Source organism: Ambystoma mexicanum, chromosome 14 (genome assembly GCF_040938575.1).
Source record: "Ambystoma mexicanum isolate Mex_15411 chromosome 14, UKY_AmexF1_1, whole genome shotgun sequence".
NCBI lineage: Eukaryota > Metazoa > Chordata > Amphibia > Caudata > Ambystomatidae > Ambystoma > Ambystoma mexicanum.
The window spans coordinates 50174067-50188215 of NC_090940.1; positions in this window are offsets into that span (position 1 = coordinate 50174067).

The following is a 14149-nucleotide window of genomic DNA, read 5'->3' on the forward strand; positions in this document are numbered from 1 at the left end:
CCTTAGGAGGCAGACTTTCAGGGGCAAGAGATTTTGTTTCCGGTTCCTGGGTTTCCATGGGCTGTTTACAAGTGAGGAAGGAAGCTTCCTCCAAGGCTTTACACCCCCCTTCCCCTTGTGCCTCCTCCCTGGGAACCGGTGAGTTATCGGGGTGCTGCCCCCGTCATTGTTCTGGAGCACCAGGTCCAGAGTTGGGTGCGTTCTGCGCCGGCACGCCCATCTGAGGGTTCTGCTGAGCCCTCAGTATGTGACCCAGATCCCGCGCCATGTTTTGAACCTGGCGCTCTAACTGGGAAACCCGCTCAGGCTGATACGGGGCCCTGTTTTCCCCCCTGGGCTGATCCCGGGAAGGGTAGCTGTCCCTCCTCTGGTAATACCCCGGGTTGGGAAGATTTGGGTACCCCTCCACCCTTGGCCTCCCCTCTCCCGGATTCAGTGGTCTGGGCTCAGGGAATTGGGGAAAGAAGGATGGATGATTTTGGGGTTGGAAGTCGGGTGGATATCTGGGGAAAAAGTTCTGCCCAGGGTTTGGTAAATTTCTGCCCTCCTGTGGGAAGTTTGGAGGGAAGTTCCCTGGGTTAGGTGCTTGGCTGGATCCCCCCCCTTGGGCTGGAGGAGTCCACACATAACCCAGGATGGGTCGATTTCCCTTGTAACGGGGACTTACATAATCAGGAGAGCGAGGGACCCCATTTGTGGGGCTGCCTCCCTGGCTCCCTGTCTGTGACTGGCCCGAGGACCTTCTGGGCCTAGCATTATTAGGTGCAGGTAGGTTTTTAGGCCCCCCCATCTCCAAATCCAAAACGGGAGTGACCTTTACCTCTGCCACCTTGGCAGCAGCAGGGGTGCTGTTGGCTTTGGGGTTTTTCTGGGCATTACTTTTGCTATCTACCGGTTTCTGCACCTCATAGATCCGGGTAGCCTGTTCAATGACCCAGGCTAAGGATCTTTTCTCGTGAAAATCCCTCACGAGTTGGGTCATGATGTATTTGGGCAAGGCATGAAAAAATGTATTAACGAATTCTCGACTGTCTGTGCGCACCCTTCTGGTGGTCTGCGCAAAAGCACGCTTTAACTCCTGCACAAATTCTTGTGGGGCCTGATCCTCACCACATTGCAAATTGTAGGCTGCCTTGCGAGCCTCTTGAGGATTTCTGTGAACAGAAAAATGTTTCAAGATGGCCGCCTTATAGGTGGACCATCTTAAATGATTTTGGTCCTCCAGCCCCGCAAAGAAACTGGAGTATTCCGGGGAGAAGGTCCACTTTACATATTGAATACAGCTTTGGCTGTCCTTCATATGGAAAGTCTCCATCATTTGCTCAAACAACTCTAAGTGCTCCCAAACAGAATACTTAGCGTTCTTATGGTAAGGCGTGATGACGCTCCTGATCGCCTTAATCTGCTTTAAAGGGTCCTTAAGCAAGGCCCTTTTTGTCTTATTGGCCCTTTTGGTCCGGGTAACCCTGGTCCAATCGTCCTCGGACTCGGAGGCACTGCTCCCAGAGGTTCCCGTCTGTTCTTCCAGGTTTTCCCGGATTCTGCGAGCCTGGGAATGGCTGGCAGAATGTGGGGACCTGGTCTCCTGTGTCCTGCGCAGTTCAGAGGAGTCTTCAGATTCCTCCTTGCTGCCAGGATTTGATGGGTACCCCCTCCACTGACCTAACTGGGCAGAGGTTTTCAGGATGCCCTTAATGGGCCTACTCTCCTGGGGTTCCCCATTGAACTGTACTATACTTGGGTGCCCATACCCGGATGCCCACCCCTCCATTCCTGGGTGGTACTGGCCTATGAGCCCCATACTCTTAGCTGGATAGTAATCTGCCATCCCTGTGGCCCTGTGCTCATGTGCGCCAGGGAACATGGGGGTGGCAGAGTCCAGGGACTGAGAGGTATGAGGGCCTCTGGTACTAGGGCTCCTGAGGTTATGCTCCGGAGTTTCCCTTTCCCAGCGAACCTCATCTCTATCCGCCCCTGCTCCCTGTTGCAATGCAAGAGCCTGCATTTGTGCCTTCAGTTCCTCAGTTAAGGCCTTACTGGACTCTATCAGTCTCTCCTGCATCGCTACCTGTTGTTGGAGCCTATCATTGTGTTCACAGAGGGCCTCGTTTTCCCTCTGTGCTTCCTGGTTGGTCCTGGAGAACTGGGCCAGTCTTTGCTGCAGGAGGGTTACCTCCTGAGCTGTGTCCCTATTGGCCTGCTCCTTTCTTGCTAGAGCATCCTCCACCCTCCTGGTGTGCTCTAACAAGTTCTGGTGTTCTTTTTGGAGATCACCCAGTCCCTGGTGGGCCAGGTGATTTTCTTCCATTTTTCTTTTTAAATGGCAGACTTCCTGGCCTAAGGCGTCTCTTTCCTGACTAAGAGCCTGCATTTGTGCCGCCAGGTCGTCCCTCTGCCTTTGAAGGGCACCAGCTTTCTGGTGTTCTTCATCAAACTCTGCCTGGGTATCCAGGTCTTTCAAAATCAGCTTGTTGCTCTCTACCTTCACTCTATCTAGATGACTTTGCAGGGTGGCTACCTGCTCCGTGCATGCCCTGTTAAAGTCTAATTGTTGCTCCAGCTTTTTCTGGCTCTGCAGTAAGGAGTCCAAACTGTCTTGGTGCTCCTTCTGCAGGGCCAGAAATCTGGTATCCTGGTCAGCCTTTTCCTGTTGCAGTATAACCATATCCTCCTTTATTTTAGTGATGTACCGTCTGCTGTCATTTTCTGACTCCTGGCTCCTCTGCAGCCTCTGCTCAGAAGAGTCCAGATCAGATTGGGCCTTCTGTAATGCCATCTGTTGCCTATTTGCCAGATTTTGGCTTTCAGCACATCTATCCTGCATGTCTCCCATATATAGGTACAGGTATGCTGCTATCCTGGCAATCTTACTGTGTTCCTCTTTGGCTTTAGGAGCCATATATAGTTCACTCAGGGCCACATGTAATGGACACTGATCTCTCCATAAGTCTGACCCTGTTTCAGTGACCTGTCGCGTGATGGCCTGCAACCAGGCATCCTGGCCCTGCTCAGCCCATTCACTTCTCACAAATAGTTTATGTAAGAAGTGCTCTCTGGCTATTTTCATATCTACCAAGGTCGTCATTCTAGAGATTGGTCTCTGTCCTGACTTACAGAAGTTAGTATTTTATTTTTGCAGAACAGAACTTTTCTTGGAGTGTCCCTTTTGAGGAATGCTTCACAGCGTAATGCAGCGTGGTGATCCGACCGGATGTATGTATCCCGTCAGTTAGCACACTGTATTAAGCTGCACAAATGGTAAATCTAACCCAACGTCCCGGACGAGCCCCCAATTTGTAAGAGGATTCAATTCAACACTACAGCTAAGTCACCGCCTAGTCTATAATACTGAATGAAAACCCTTATTGATATATCTTTATGTCCAGTTCATGCGTTCTGGATGACTACCCCTATATAACACCCCTCTCTTGGAATCCCCCTGACCCCACTGAGCCAAGAAGTAGTTCTGTTTTGCAAGTTTAAAAGGTTTATTTGATAATTTAAAATAGATATATATATCACGCTTTATAATAAATTAATAATTGAATAGCACACTTAATCTGATATGATAAAGATCAACAACAGAGAATCTGGCACTAGCACACTTCTTATAATCACTAATGAGTTGACATGAAATGGATAAGGTAGCACACTGGTAAATAGGAACAAAAGTATAATGTGGTAGAGGATGCTTTATGTAAGCTCAGGTGGATGCAATATTCAATGAATGCAGTACAGAAAATACTCAATATGATTTCAACCAAACAATGTAATCACTTTTCTCTGGCTATTCACTCCCCCCCTCTTTATGCAATGCAAGGAAATGGGAGGAAACACACAGTTCTCAGAAATGCAATCAATGTAATTCAGTTCAACCCAGCAAGCTTAGACAACAGAAAACAGATAGGAGTTTTGAAAACACAGGCAAAATGCTTTGATATGTGCTGACAATGGATGAGAAATATGCTGGAAATGCTTTTAATTCCCTTTCAGAGGTTCAGGGTGAGTGGTATCTGGTTAATATTAGTCCAGGCTCACACTAGCAATGATGCAGGAATGATTAGCAGGTTAAACGAATTTCTGGCAAGGAAAAGCAAAACTGCTGTCTTTTTACACGTGAAGAAATTTGCAAATCGCGGCAAAATTCGCGGATGCGCCGAGCGCTATTACAGAGGAACCGCAAGGACTATCTCTATCGTTTTGGGGTCCTAGGAAAGCCTAGGATCTCAGCTTCCAAATGAAAGTTATTGCAAGTCTCTAGCCCAAACGGTTGCGGAGATATGACCGATTTACTAGAGGTCGTTTTTGGTTTTTGCAAATTTTAAACGCACACTTTTTCAGCTTTAAAAATGATGGCAGAATAACACAATTGCTAAGCTGCAGTTCTACTTAGGTTAAATAGATTGAATTAGATGAATTTAAACTAAGAGATTGGTTCTACACAGTTCTGCTGGGTACTCACACTATATTCTTGAATTAAATGGGCCTCATCACGGATCTGGTCAGGGTTTTGGACTGGGCTCTGGTCTCTCTCTGGGCACAGCACTGCTTTCTCTCTGCTCTGGATAGATTGAAGTCTCTAGTTTGGCTTTCTGGAGGTTGATGAATTTGAAGTCTGGATCTTTGGATGTTGTAGTGTCCGGCAGAGTGCGTTGCAGCAAATGGAATTGAAGGTCCCTATCTGTCCTGACTCTCTGCTTTTATGTGTTTTTGAGAGTGGGTGTGTGTGTTGCTTCACTAGACTTGCCCCTCTCACTTGTCATTGGTCCAGCTTTCATTCCTCCCCTTGATTGGGGAATGAACTGTGAGTCAGAGTGATGTCATTTTATGGCTTGCCAAGAGGGCACTCCCTTGTCAGATTGCACACATTCTATATTTGATAATAAAAGACATATTTCACAGTTACACAGTTGCTTGAAATTACATATACATGGTGTGGCTGAATTTAGCCATGTCTCTGTCCAAATCTGCTCTTTCTAGGAGCTTGCATTCAGAGATGGCACATAATGGACTTTTTAACTGATTTTTCAATTTCTGACATGGACCCAACTTTACATACATGTGCGCAGGGAGTAGGGACATTAACTGATGAAGTTTCAGATTTTTAACATGCACACATTTAGAGTAATATCCACTTTTCCGCTGACACCCCCCTGTACATACCACCGGTTCTAAAAACCTCTTAAACTGTGGGCAGAAAAATCACAAGAATTATGGTATCATTTATAAAATTTTCACATGTCCGCACCATGAGTTATTAATCTTTTTCTAAACAATATTCTGGCTACAAAGGGGTGTGGTTTTCTCTCAGCACAAGGTAGAAATACTGGTTAATCCAGTTCTGCCAAGCCAGCTTGCTCTCACAGGCAGTGCCCCTCCCAGCTCCTGCCAAGAGGAAGCTACATTTTACGACTGCGTAATAAAACCTTTGCCTGAGTGAAGAGGGCTTTGTTCACTCTCCTGCAGAGCACAGGTAATTCAATTATCAGATAGATGGCATATCCTTAGTGTGGGCAGCAAAGGAAGGTTGGCCTGGGAACACAGTGGTGACTCAAGTTTCACTCCTGATGGGGGTAGCTGCCAAGCAAAATCAAGTTCCTTAAGCCAGACCTTCAGCTAACTGGCAGGTTTTTTTGTTGCTTTTTAACTTAACTTGCAATTTTACACATGCAGCTAGGATGCTGATTCTAAGTGCAAAACTATGACATTTCAACAGTTACAAAGGCATGTGATACCAAACATAGGTCACTCATTTAATCTAAACATTTTCGATTTTAGTGTCTTTAAATCCAGTGCAACTTAAACTGCTGCAATCCACAGCTCAGCCAGTCTTGTTATAAACCTTGTCTTATGATCTTCATTTCCCAGATTTTGTAGGCACACAAAACTCCATTCTGCCAAATGTCTGCTGGTGTTCAGTAAATATTTTGCACGTATTGCAATGTTTGAAAATAGGCATTTTGACTTGCCTTCAGGGAAACAGAGTGGTTTTAAAACGCCGGCTTTTGGATAGTGGTGAGTACTGGTACTGCACCCATTTTTGGGATTTAAGAAATTAATTCCCCACAATTCTAGGTTGCATTTGGCAATCAGCATTTCCATTCCCAATGGTTTCAGACTACTGTGCGGGTAGTCCAATGGTGTTTTTAAAGCGCTTTGAAGCTAACCGGCGCTACTGTTTTTCCTTTGGCAACCCATTTCCCTCATGGCAACCCGGCCTTTCATTCTCGCACTGGTGGGTGGCAAGTGAGGCAACCATTTTGGTGTGCGCACAAACTGCGCAGCTTTCCTGGATTTCGGCGCACATGTGGGTTTTCCGCCATCTTGAATTTTCTAAGCCCACAGCACCAAATGTTGTGGCATGATAGCTTAAACGTGGGTCAGGACACCCAACAGGTTATCACCTGTGATCTACTGTGTAAACAAGGTGCTCTGGACTCAGACTAAGCGCCCTATGAAATTAAAAATGAGTACCAATTATGTCAGCCTGAATGGTACCTGTCATGTAATTGATCAACGCTCTGAGAATGTACCTCTGTAGGAGAACAAACTGGTGATTGGAACCCTTCTCCATTCTTGAACATCAACCTTCCTCCAAGTTTTAAGTGGCAAGCCACAATGGAAAGGAACATCCTCAAATTTTACACCAGTCCAAAATCAGAAGAAACATTGAGTCCCGTGAAACCAGACAAGGAAGAATCTGCTCAAAGTCTGACGGACATTCAACAAAAGGGCGAGTAGTTGTCTTTCCCCATTAGTTAAATGGGGGGGTGGCAGTGCTTGCCAGAGTATGCCTGAATAATGGAAGGAGCTTAATCAGTGAAGAATTATTCAGGAAACTGCCAAAAGATCAGACCATTCCCACATTTAAATTGATTGTCAAATGAGAAGTAGGTCTGGAAACCCCAAATTCCAAACATATCCTTAGATGTATGCTAAAAATGTCCATTGGCAACAATAACATAGACCATAATTGTTCGGATGTGAGAGATGTCCCTTCCGCCTTTTATCTGGGAAGTGACATTCCCAACAGATTTGCAATCAATCTGGACCTAATTAATAAGAAAGTCCGGTCCCGACTGGGGAGTAACCCCATGGGCTTTTACAGCATTGAAAAAGCATTCCTGTCAAGTACGAGAGGAGGTTAACATCCCAGGACAGGTGCTACAATGTACTCTTCCCCTCACAATTAAGCGAGGACAGAAGCTCAAACATTAGGATGCATATATAAATCTAAATTCCCAGCTTCAACAACAAGGTTTATTTTTAAATCCGACAATTCTAGTAGACCTAGAACACAACACCATTCGAATATTGGTGGATAACAGCGACCCTCAAAGTATTACTTTAGGTGCAGGCACCTTTATTGGAATGGCGGTTGATGCCCAACATTATTCGATTGATTTAGGTAATGAAATCATGGGTCCAATACCAAACAACTGTTTCAACATCAACGATGTGATTCCTCCAGAAAAGATTTTTACTAGGTATGGAGGGAATTTCCTGGTGTACTCTTCCTGCCCCTAAAGTGTGGAAGAGGTGACCTGTGACATTAGGAGGGTTGAGCTAGTCTTCAGAGTCAAGGACCACTACCTCGAATCCCCTGTCCAGGTCAACAACATCAAAAGAGATCTCTCCACCCAACTGGAGGAGACCGCTGAATTTGCCAAGCCTGAGGTCTTTCCCAGTTTCATGCAGATGGTCAAGGAAATTATTAATCTTGCTGATGCCTTTGAGACCAAGGAGCAAAGACAAAAGCTAAAACAGGTCTTCCTGGAATTCCAAAATATCTTTTTAGTGAACTAATATGACTGTCGACACACATCCATTCATTCAACCACCATTCCCACAGACCCTGAGATGACTCCTGTATTTGTGAAACAATACCGGTTACCTCTCGCATCCATGGAGTCACTCACAGAAATTATTAAGAATTTTGAATCACGTGGCATAATTTGTCCGATCTGCGGTACCTTCAACAACCCAGTACTGGGGATACTGAAACTAAACGGCCATTAGATACTATGTGCAGACCTGAGAGAGTTGAACAAACAGGTCCACATGTCAAGATGGCCTCTTCCCTACATCGATCAGGGACTGGACCAGATCCAAGGGTCAATGGTGTTCACCACTATTGACCTGGCAATGGTTACTAGACAGTACCCATGAGTAGGGATGACCGGTACAAGCTTGCCTTTACCTTCGGGGGGCAGCAGTACACGTGGACCCAAACCCCATTTGGATACATGAACACCGGCAATGAGTTCAACTTCTTCCTACATAGGGCCATGCCTGATTTGGGCAAAAGGGGAAACCTGGCTAATTTGGATGATGTTTTGATCAAGAGCTCAACTGTGGAGGAACATACAGCAGAAATCTGCTATGTTCTATCACAGTTGCAGAAGGCCGGAGCAAAACTGTCCTTTCAGAATGAACAGTGGTGTAAGACCCGCGTGAACATCTTAGGGCACCAGATCACACCTGAGGGTCTTAATCCCCAGGTGAAGAAGGTGAAAGTCTTATTGAAATTAAAAGACTCTACCACTCAGCGAGAATTACGAAGCCTTCTTAAACTTACTAATTACAGTCGAAAGGTAATTGAAGACTTCGCCCCAGGTCACTAGACACTTGGTCCATTTATCAAAGGCAGGAGTCAAGTGGGAGTGGGGTCCAGAACAATCCGAGGCAATTAAACAGCTGAAACAAAGCCTTTCCCAGGCTCTTTGTTTGGCTTTCCCCATAAAGAATAAGGAGTTCTTCGTGGAGACGGGGTTCTCAGATACTTGCTTAGCAGTGGTATTGTACCAAAAGCGTGACAAGGCCAACAAGGTCATCTCGTAGGCGATCAAGACATTGTCCTCTGTGGATGAAAAATTCAATGACTGTGAGAAGGCACTCCTGGCAACGATGTGGGCACTGAAGAATTACTGCCCATTCATACAGGGAGAGCACATCATTGTCGAAACTCCTCATCAACCCTTGCAATATCTACAAAGTGACAGAATCTGGGTGGGGAATGTTAATAATTCCAGAATTACTTCCTGGATTCTCTCTATGCAAGGCTTTCCTGTTGAGGTCAGATATGGCCAAAACAATAAGAGTCCCTTAGCGCAAGGGTTGGTGGACTTGCATGTCTGTGCTCAAGAAAACTGTCTCGAGGACGGAAGTCTAATAACCAACAACCACATGGAGGGGTACTTAACTTTCCCACACAAGGTCTATGAAGAAGACACATGTGAGGGGATACCCACAGTTTATGTGGATGGGTGTCCCTACCATGTTTATAGCAACTGGGGAAAAGAACTGGTGGGTGGCATTGGGAATCCCTAGGTAAATTATACCCTTCAACCCTCTGCTGGTTATAAATTAGGACCCTGTAGCAGTCAGGTTGCATAATTGATGGCTGTTTATCAAGCCATCCTCACTGCAGTGCACCACCAACTCAATGAAAGGTCATAATCACTGACTCTGATTATGTCAGGAATGGGTTTGTTTAGCACCTGATTAACTGGAAGAATCAAGGCATGCTCGGTACCAACAATAAACCCCTAAAGCATGCCAAACTAATCCAGTCAATTGACGATCCGGTGACCTCCAAAGAGATGACCATCTATTGGAAGAAGATAAGAGGTAATTCCATGATACAGGGGCCAGATAAGACTGGAAATGGCCTGGCTGACCAGCTGGCTAAACCCAGAGCTCGGCAGACGGTTTTCATAGAAACAGATTCCCTGCTGGGTGAAATCCAAATGGCAGCTGTCACCAGGTCACAAACATGGGCTAACTGTGAACTCCCAAAAGCCCAGTGGAGTAAAGATACCCCAGGTGCAGATTTGATCAATGCACAGAAAGAGGACCCAATCATTGGGAAATGTTATTGACACATTGAAGACCCGGAAGCTTTCCTCTAACAGCATCGGATTATGCCGTTAAAGAGGATCTCTGTGTTTTGATGAAGTTTTCCAAGATGTTCCAGATCCAAGATGGTTTGTTGGTAAGGAGAACCCTATCTGGCTGTGACCAGTGGGTGGAACCTACCTCATTCCGAAGCTGGATGTTGAACCACACCCATGACGCAGCCCTTGCCAATAATAGTGGGTTTATATGACATTGAAAATCTTGCACGAGGTTGCCCATTGGCCACACACAGGCCAGGACCTCAACACTTACCTAAAGGGATGTCTTGTGTGTGCTCAATTCCAACCCAGTTCACTCTCACACAGAGCTCCCTTACAAAAAAGGGGACTGACACTGTCTTGGTCAGATTTGCAAGTCAATTTCATCAGGCCAGTGATTCGCTCCTCTAGAGGAAACAAGTATATGTTGACTGTGACATGCTTGTTCACAAAGTAGGTAGAATATCATCCAGCCCTGCGTTGTAAGGCAGAGACAGCTGCTGGACTATTGATCAACCACATCTTCTCTTTTTTTGGCACCACACAAAAAATTGAGTCGGACCAAGGAAGCCATTTTACCAGTGAGGTGACAGCAGAGATGTGGGAGATTATAGTGGTAAAAAGAAAACTCCACATTGCTTACCGCCCAGCTTCAAGTGGAGGGGGTATAGAGATACAACAAAACAAAGGTGAGTATCTTAAAGAAGTTTGTGATAGACTTTGGACCCAGTTGGGACATCCAATTGTCCTGATGGCTATTAAGTCTACCATCAAGACAAGGAGAGGTACAAGGGGAACAGAGCCCACACCTAATAGCAAACCCTCACTTTGGTTCAGAAACCTTTAACAACATACAAAACAATGTTAGGGGGCAAGTCACTCTATTGCATAGAGGTAGAGGCCAGCCAGAAAGCAATGAGTTAAGAGAGCAAAGTGCCTCAATCAAACTCCTGAGGCAATGAATACACAATATAAACAATTTTATTAGTTCCGAAAACAAACTTAAAATGCAATCAAATTGTCAAGAACACAAGTTAATATGTCACCATTATTAAATAACAGGTCAATTACACAGTGCAGCAATGTAACAAACAGTGTTGCAGATTATAGGCTTCTAATGTCCAGCCCTATAAGGTTTTATAGAAAAAGTGTCTTGTGCTGTGCACATTTCAGTCAGTCAAACACATCAAACACTCCAAACATACTAGTCAGCATTCACTCATACTCATTCTTACTCTCATCAGATTCTTCCAACATGTTTCTTTCCAATTTCAAGTGTGTAAAAATGTAAAAGCAAAAAAGTATTCAGTAAAAACACATTTGAGAACTATAATTGAACTCTACAGTTATTGTGTCATTACACTTGGGCACCACGTAACCCAAGACTAAAGAAGAAGTTACGGAAGGCCCATCAGTTTTCTCTTAGATATCAGTGATCAAGGGCATCACCTGTAATAGAACAGACAATGGTATAATTGTCCATATGTCTAGGAGTTGATTATTCAATAAGTCAAGAGCGCACCCATCTGTACTAATCTGATGTGGCACCAAAAAAAAGAGATAACAGTTCTCTGACTAGCACAGTTAAAGCAACTATAGGAGATTGTAGAAATTAAGCATTTATCTTGCTTATGCGATAGACATTTTTGTGGTCTGGCAAGAAAAAGAAGGCAGAGTCCTCTAAGAGGCCAGGTTATGTTACCAACAGTCGAGGAGGCTGCATATGGAATGTATATTGCAGTGCCTCTGTTAATTGGGTGTGCAATAGAGCTGCAGTTTACCGGTAGTAAATGGGTATCAGAAACACAGCATGTGATTATCGCAATTTAGTATTCCCGATCATCGTGGTTGTCAAGCGCAATTGCTAGTTGTCCGTAATCAGGATTCAGAACCAAATTGGAAGGCCGAATGCACTCCTTTTGCCAGTTTCAGCGTGGAATATCTGTAAAAGAATCAGTGAGTCAGAGAAGCCAAAGACGACTGGTGGAGAAATCCTAAACGCAATGACTCGAATAGGGTCATTGCGTAGTGAAACTACGGGGGTCATAAATTACAACTATTGTTAATATCAAAACAACAGAGGAAATGATTCTGGTTACCTCCAGTCAAAGATCTCACGTTGCCGACAGACGGTAATGCGGGTTAGCATACATTTAAGGTCAGAAAATGGCTGCCGGACACTTCTGTCTGATGCAGGAGTCCGGTCTAGCATTCAGAGTGCCCTATAGAGAAGATGAAGGAAATGACAAGGCTGTCTAAGATTAATCTGGGGCCAAATCAATGAAGGACAAAGCAGAGCGCCCCTGGCGGGAGTAGTTCTGCCGATGTTGTCTAAGGCAAACATTGCCTAAGTTCAATGTTGTCATTGGTGATTTGTATTGATAATCGCTCCACACTCGAAATATAATATTTCATAAATGTGTGGTGTGGGCTCACGGTGGAGCGATATCTTCTACCCGCTCCCGAAGTTAGTGAACATCTCACTGGCGGCACTGCAGCTAATGGTGTCGTAGTCCGCTCTATAGGAGAGGAGAACTGAATTAGATGGGCACATGAACTAGCTAGTATGTCATCCCCAATCCTCACTAGCGATTGTTCAATTTGGGACACTTACCCATGATCTGAAAAGGTCAGTGAACCGAGCTCAGTCTTTGATTCAGCACCCGTAAGGCGTATGGATTCACATGATCACACCACTGGTTAAAGTATGTTGTTCGAAGTCTGCGTCAATTCCTATTGGTGTGTTACATGCTAGCTCAGAACGCTGTGATTAGTCACCGTTAATCAAGCGAGGGGGGAGTCCATTAAAGGGGTATAGACAGCTGTAAAATGGTAAGCGAGTGTTAAAATGTAGATATTTGAATGTCCCAGTGTAGATACCCATCGAGTCACTAGGTGCTGCAACTGAGGAGTAGACCAGCTAAATGTCCTGTGGAGGTTAGTGGGCAACTATTGAGGTGTTGCTCCAGTGTTGGTGTAGAAATTGTGATTATACAGCTGAATATCACTTGTGAAAGATCCACGAAACAAGAGGATGGGAAGCATGTGACAGTTAACTCTATTCACTAAATCTTGGCATTCTCTAAATTTATCAGAACGTGTAGGCACAGTGCTGAGTTGTACGTGAGCAAGATAGAGGAACAGGCTTATTAATTCAGCCAGTCAATTTTCTCATTTAAGCCGTTCACAGCGCTCTTAGTTAGAAAAATAAGTTGTTGTTCTTTGCGTGAAAGAGCAATTTTATCTCTTTTGTTGTCCATACTTGGATTGAGTTTATAGATTATTGACCATTTAAAGTCATCAGGCGTGTGCATCTTCTCTATCCAGTAGTCGACCAAGGGAGAGTTGGTAGTATGATTTTTTAAACAACTTTTATGCTCCCCAATTCTCAGTTTGCTTTTTCTGTCAGTTTTCCCTATGTATATCATGTTACAGGGGCACCAAATCATCGCATAAACAACCATAGATGAGTTGCAATTAGAATGTCAATTCTGTTTTCAGGGGGGATGCAGTCCCAAATTCACCTCAGTGCTTTTAAAAGTGAAGCGACAGTAGGTGCAATGGCCACAGGGGAAATGGCCCATCACTGGTGAGAATCTCCATTGTTCTGTCAGTGTGGTCTCTTTAGGAGGTTTGAGGCTTATGTCATTCCTTGTCAATTGTTTCTTGATGTTGATGTTTTTGCTACATCTAAAGGCTACCACAAGCCTTGGTACTGGAGTGTTGCCTTTTTCCAAAACGTTCCAGTTCCTCAGAATTATTTTTTTGATAGCATTCAAGATGTGGCTGTATGAGTTTACAAATACCAACTTCTGCGATCTCTCATTTTCCAATGGCCGACCTTCATACTCTAAAAGAGCAACACAGTGGTTGTTTTCAGCTCTTTTGAGAGCTTTTGCAGTGATGTCTTGTGGATAACCCCTTGAATTCAGCCGTTTTTCCATTTTATTGGCTTCTGTGAGGAAGTCTGACTTTTTAGTGCTGTTACGTTTTAGTCTCAGAAACTGGCCCAGCGGGGGGTTATCCCTCACATGTTTAGGGTGGAAGCTGTTGTAATGTAGTACAGAATTCCTATCAGTAGGTTTATTGTATGGTCTGACAAAGATGATCTTGGAATCTGTATCTACTTTAACTGTGATATCCAAGAAGTTGAGGGTTTCTGAACTGAAGTTTGAAGTAAATTTCAGAAACCTGTCTTGAGTATTGATCCATTGGAGAAATTCCTGTTACTGTACGTTGGATCCACGCCAAAT